We start from the raw sequence: 6517 nt of genomic DNA, 5'->3' as shown, positions 1-6517 counted from the left end.
CATGGCAGGTAGCATCTCTCAGGCCCCGTGGAAGCCAGCCCGGCCCTCATGCCACTGTTTGTCCCCCAGACTCGGTCAGACTGCTGCGGAGCCTGGGAGGGGTGAGTGTTTGGGTGCCACTTCTCAGTGTCGGTGGCCTGTCATCAGATGACGGCCACACTGTGAGAAACAGCTGGCGGCAGGGAGGGCTCGCCTCCCCTGGTGCTGCTCTAAGACACTCGTTTTGTTTGGACAACAGTCCCACAGGTTAGCTGCTTATCCGCATTTTCCAGGCCAAGCAACTGAAGTACAGGAAGCTCCCGGTGTCGGTTACGACAGGACTCGGACCCAAGCCGGCGACTCTCCAGCCCCTTCCCTGCTGTCCCGTGCCCAGCGCCTCCTGTCTAGGAACAGACAGATGCAGTAGCTTCAACGGCGTCTCCTCCACCCCCTCAAATCCATGTCCACCCAGATTCATGCATGTGACCTTTTCAGAAAAAGAGAGTTTGCGTATGTAATTAACGTAAGGACCTGGAAGTGACAGCGGGCCCTGAATCCAATAAGAGATGAGCGAGGGGAGGTTTGAGATGCTGAGGCCCAGAGCGGTGGGGATGATGTGAAGACAGAGGCAGGGACTGGAGTGAGGCGGCCCCAGCCCTGAGGACACCGAGGAGTCACCTGAAGTTAGGACAGAGCCGTGGGGCGGATCCTCCCTTGGAGCCTGCAGAAGAAGCTAACCCCGTGAACATCGTGACCAGAAACATCTGGCCACCAGGCTGGGAGACAATCCATTTCTGCTGTCTCAGCTGCCAGGTTAGAGTAATTGGCTATGGCAGCCTCTCGGGACACTAACGCAGTGGGCGGGACCAGAGTCTCATGGCCACTGCCGTGCATTAGCTGGACTTGGAAAATTCCACTTACGCTCCTTGTTCCGCTGCCGTTCCTCAGCCCTGCCCCTCCCTCGCTCCCTCCTGACACTGTGCCGAGGTGCATGGCCTTCCTGGGCCCCGATCTCATCATGTCAACACCCTTTCTAAAAATTTCTGTGACCTGTTTTCAGAACAAAGTCCCTAAAAAGCGTGGCCCCAACTGACGTTTCTGTATTTATAGCATCTCTTCTCTGAACGCTGGGCCGAACATTTTCCCGTCCTCAAAACAGGTGCGCGCGTTCACAGCTTGGTGGGTGTCGTGACCTACTTAACAAAAGGAGGCATAGTTCATTCATTCGTTCGTTCGTTCGTTCATTCATTCAAGAAACACTCATTGAGGCTTGTTCCGGGCTGAAATGTGTCCCCTCACCCTGCACCAAATTCAGATGTTGAAGTCCTAACCCCCAGTACCTCAGAGTGGGCCTTTATTGGAGATGGGCCTTTAAAGAGGTAAAGAGGTGAAAATGAGGCCATTCGGGGGGCCCTAATCCCATACAATTGGTGTCCTTATTAGAAGAGGAGACGAGAACCTGTGAGGACACAGGAGAAGAGGGCATCCCCACACCAAGCAGGGAAGCCTCAGAAGAACCAATCCTGCTGACACCTTGACCTCAGACCTCTGTTGTCCAGACAGTGAGGGAGTAAATGTCTCCTGTCCCAGCTGCCCTTGCCTGTGGCATTGGGTGAGGACAGGCTGAGGAAACAGATAGGGGGACCTAGTATGGACAAGGTACTCTCTGCATGGGGCGGTGGTAACCAAGCCCGCTTCCGACACATACATTCAGGAGGCCCTGAAATAAACAAGCCAACCAGCAAAGACCTCTACCACACCAGAGCGCCAGGGGATGGCAGAGCTCTGGGAGGGAAACAGGGAGGGGGTCAGGCGTGCTGGGGGTGGTGTTAATCCCCAATCAAGTCTTCAGGGGAGCAGTATTTGAGGGCGTGCCTGCAGACAGGAAATGGAATGAGCCATGGATCCAAATTTTGTGGAGTGCAGAGGAGCCTCCCTGGCAGAGGCCAGAGTACCGGGGAGCTGAGCTGAGGCTGCCACACTGGGCTCTGTGGGGAGGACGTGGATGGCGGATGTGTCCCCATGCTGAACTCTCACTTGACAGCAGGTAGAACAGGCCTTCGTTTATAGTTTGTACCCGTCTCTGAATACGTGCCATGGCCCTTCAAAGTCACAGGAACACCCAAATTCAGCTGACAAAATCCTTCCAGTTTGTTCTAGGACCCTCATGGATGAAAGCAGGCGTGGATTCTCTTTCCAGGCCATGCCTCCTTGTTGCAGGTCTGTGTGACTGCTGTACCCACGAGAGCCTACATAAGTCCTGTGCTCAGAACTGTCCCAGCCTCGGGTGCTTCTTCGCTGGGGCTGCCTGAACCAGGCGCACAGACTGGGGGCTTAACCAACAGGAGTTTGCTCTCTCCCAGTTCTGGAGGCTGGGGGTCCGAGATCCAGGTGTGGGCTGGGTTGGTTCTGTCTGAGGCTGTGGGGGAGAACCTGTTCCAGGCCTCTGTCCTTGGCTGGTAGGTGGCTGTCTTCTCCCTGTGCCTTTGCATTGGCTGCAGGGGGGTGGGAATCAGGCATAAGCCCCAGGGGCCCAGGGCTTGCTTAGCTCTCCTATCCCTTCCTCAAGGGCCCCAGACAGTGGTATGGGCTCTGCACACCTGTTACCTCATCCCGAATTTAAGACGTGCAAGGGAGTTCAGACAAGTTAAGCAACCAGGGTACCGCCCCCGCTGCTGGAAGGTCACAGTCTCAGGATGCCAATGGACAATATTTCACTTAGATAGCGAGGAAACAGTAAAGCTATTCAGATTTTGGAACCACGTGGCAGAATGTCATCAGTGACATGCAGATTTCAGAAATGCCATCTGGAAGACCAGCCCCTCTGCCCTGAGCCTCTTCCTCTGGACTGTTTTTGACTCTTGTGTGTTTCGAGCTTCCCATACACTGCCTTCATGGAGCCTGTGAGGAGTCTTGGTAGGACCGGCAGGCCTGAGTCCCAGCACCCTGTGTCCCTTCCCAGGCCTGCCTGGCCTCCTCTGCCAGTTTGGGTCTGCCCAGGAGGCCACGCTGCAGAGGAGATGATTGTTGTCAATTTCAGATGTCTCCCCCCCCTTGACCAGGTCTGTATGATCTCTCAGGTAGGCCTGTGGGGATATTTTGCCTCCTTTCCTACTAATTAGGAATTAGTTTCTCCTCAAAGCAGAATACAGCAACAATCCGGTTCACTGAGATTTCATCATCGTTTCCAGCAAAGAGAAAGGAAGTTGATTACTTATGGATCCAAGTCTCAACCTTCCCTCTGCTCAACCTCGTGTTTCTTCGTGAAGGGCAGAGGAACAGCTAACTGTCTGGCTAGCCTGTAAAATCTGCCAGAATTGGTCGTATGTTGTGTGGGTGACCGTGTGGCCTGGATTTCTTCTTCTTGCAGGTGTCATGACCTGAAGGGGCCGCCACAGCCTCTGGAGATATTTTCCCCAAGCATGGCCAAGGACTGCTGGCAAAGACCAGAAGCTGGATGAGACAAGGAAGGTGATCTAGGGACAGTCTCGGAAGGAACCAACCCTGCCAAAACCTTGATCTTGGACATCAACCTCCGGAGCCAGAAGGAATCACTTTCTACCACTTAGGCCACCGAGTTGGGGCCCTTTGTTACAGCAGCCCGAGGCCGCGAACCCTCCGTGCTTTACACCCAGTCTGTTCCCCACGGATGCCGCTGTTTGCTGGGAACACTCGGTACCAACGTCTCCAAGTAAAAATCAGAAGGCCTAGTAAGTAAACACATGTTACAATAGGGCATCAGCAAATGCTAGAACTCAGTGCCTTGTCCCCTCAGGACGGTGGCCCTGTGCCACCAGCACCACACGAGAGAGCTCCCGCACCCGAGGCCAGGCTCTGATTCCGACACCAATCCCCATGTGTTTTCCCCCTGCCCCCCCAGTGCTATCTACCTGGAGTCAGCGCTGGATTCCACAAGCCTGTACCTGCCACGCCCCATCCCACCCACTTCAGAGGTCAAGGGCAAGTCCAGGGGGTCACCTGTGTTTCTGACCAACTGGCTGTGGATTACAGGTTCCAAAGACCCCCCTCCTTGGTTTCAAATAATTCGCTAGAGCAGCTTGCAGAACGGAGAGAAACATGTTATTTACCAGATCACTGGTTTATCGTGAAAGGCTGGAACTCATGAACAGGCAGACAGAGGAGCCATACAGGGCAAGGGGTGGGGGAAGAGGGCAGACCTCTCACACCCTCCCCAGACACTCTACTCTCCACAAATCTCCACGTGTTCGCCAACCAGGAAGCTCTCGGAACCCCAGCCTTTGGGGATTTTATGGAAGCTTCAAAACAAGAGGCACGATTGATGAAATCATTGACTATTTATTGGCGATTGATTCAACTTCCAGAATAATTGGTGAATGATTCTCCCCTGCCTGGAGGTTGGGGGTGGAGGGCAGCTCAGGCCCACTAGCCACAGGGTTTGGCCCCCTGGTGACCAACTCCAATTCAGTGGGCAGTGTGCACATAACCTCATTAACACAACAAATGATAAACACAGTCTCCTCACTTAGGAAATCCCTAGGGTTTTAGGTGTGACAGAAACAGGGACCGACCCTGACCAAAAAATATACTGTATTTTTTTTTTTTTGCTATTTGCATATTTTATGAGCTAATCACCACAATAAGTCTAGTTAACATCCATGCCCATACACAGTTACATTTTTTTCTTGTAACAAGGATTTTTAAGATCTATTCTTTCAAATATTTCAAATATTCAATACAGTACTCTTAACTATGGGGGTATAACATACTGCACAGCGACTATAGTTAATATATTTCTTGTTGTTATATATCGCAATATCACACAGGCACAAAGCTCCCACGCCAACCCCAAATGGAAGTGCTTTACAGACGCTAAGCTGAGTGAGCGTAAGGGCCTGTAGCCAGATTCTGGGAGGAGGGCCTCCCTGGGCTCCCTGAGCAGCCACTCCCTTTCCAGAATGTGTCCTCTGGGCTCTGGGAGCCAGGTCAGTGGTGGGTGGGGGAAGGAGCAGCACCAACAACGGTCTTAACCAGTGTCACCAGGGCAGCATCAGAAACTTACCTGGCCAGGAAATCCTTTGAAAAGTCACATCTGTTTGTTCAGGTGTCCTAAGACAGCCCTCCCGACCCAGCCCAGCCCTTACCTGTGAGCCTTCAGGACTTTCAGGACCGAGATCCGAAAGTCACCTCTCTCCTTTCCAGTACGTCCCCTTAATGTGGCATGCGAATCCCTCCCCTCGACGTTTCACCAACAGCCACGGAAATGAAACTAAGTGTCCCCACCACTGAAACGAAACTGAAAGATCTACATCTTCTGATAAATCCCTCTGGGGGGCTGTAATGGAGAGGGCTGGGGGCTGGGACCCCGGGACTGATGTCAGGGACGCAGGGCAGCGACGTCCCATGGGACTTCTCTGCAATGATGGAAAAGTTCTCTTCTGTGCTGCCCAGCAGGAGCTGCAGGAGGCCAGTGAGCCCTGGAAATGTGGCTAGCGCAGCTGAGGGACTGAGGGGTTCATTGTTTCTTCCGAATATGTTTAAATCGCCGCCGGGTGTGTGACTCCCGTTCTGGACCTCACAGAGCACGGGAGGGGTGTTTGCTCGAGTGTATGATTTGAAAGTTCTCAATGAACTAGTATAAGTGACACATGGGTACGGACAACAGGGTGGGGACTGATTGGGAGAAGGGGGGTGGGTGGAACAGGGGAGAGCGACGGGGAAAACGGGACAGTGGCGATAGAACAACAGTTAAATAAATAAAAGAAAGTTCTGAGACAGCCTGCCGGCTTCACGCCTGAGCCGCACCAGCCAGATGTCACCCTCGGTCACCTCCCCGCGGTCAGGGCTGCCTGCCCAGCGAGGGGAAGTGCGCAGATTCCCGCAACCCCCCGCGGGAGTCCGCTGGGTGCGGCAGGAAAAGGGCGGGCCGGGCCAGACCCAGGAACCGCGACCCTAACTCCGCCCTGAGCCCACGTGATCTTGTGGTCTTCGGCTACGTCACCTGCAGGAAGGCAGGAGCCCCCCTCCTCCTCCAGCCCAAAGGCTCCCAGCGCGGTGATGAGAGTGCGGGAGACGCAGGCAGTCCCACGACCAGAGGCGCGTCTGGAAACCCGGAGGGGCCCCCAGGAGGCGGGGCTGCGGCGGGAGGGAGGAAGGGGGCGCCAGTCTAGTTTCCACTCCCACCACCCTTGAAGCCCATCTTTACCCCTCCCAGTGCCACACGGCTGACACGCCACGGCGGGGCCTGGGTAACAGATGTAGGAGGTGGGGGTCCCCCTGAGCCCTGGCCGGAGCTCTGGGGGCATGTGCATTTCTGCTCTCGCTGGCTTCTGTGCCTTGATAGGGACCCTCCTCCGGCCTGGCTCCCGGTGGCCACGGCCCAGCTGCAGGGGACCTGTGGCGCACGTGTAACTCGAGGGAGCTGTCACTGCTGCTGTAAGCCACTGCGATTTGGGTGGTTTGATATGACGAGGGTGCTGAAATTCAGGGTGCCACGTGCTACCATATTTTAAAAAGGATTTCTGTTGGTAAAAATGCTTGAACTCATTCATCTATCCCA

The sequence above is a fragment of the Furipterus horrens genome, unplaced genomic scaffold (genome assembly GCF_987537825.1).
Source record: "Furipterus horrens unplaced genomic scaffold, mFurHor1.1.pri manual_scaffold_1, whole genome shotgun sequence".
NCBI lineage: Eukaryota > Metazoa > Chordata > Mammalia > Chiroptera > Furipteridae > Furipterus > Furipterus horrens.
The sequence above is the reverse complement of the archived record's forward strand: the minus strand, read 5'-3'. Positions refer to the sequence as shown.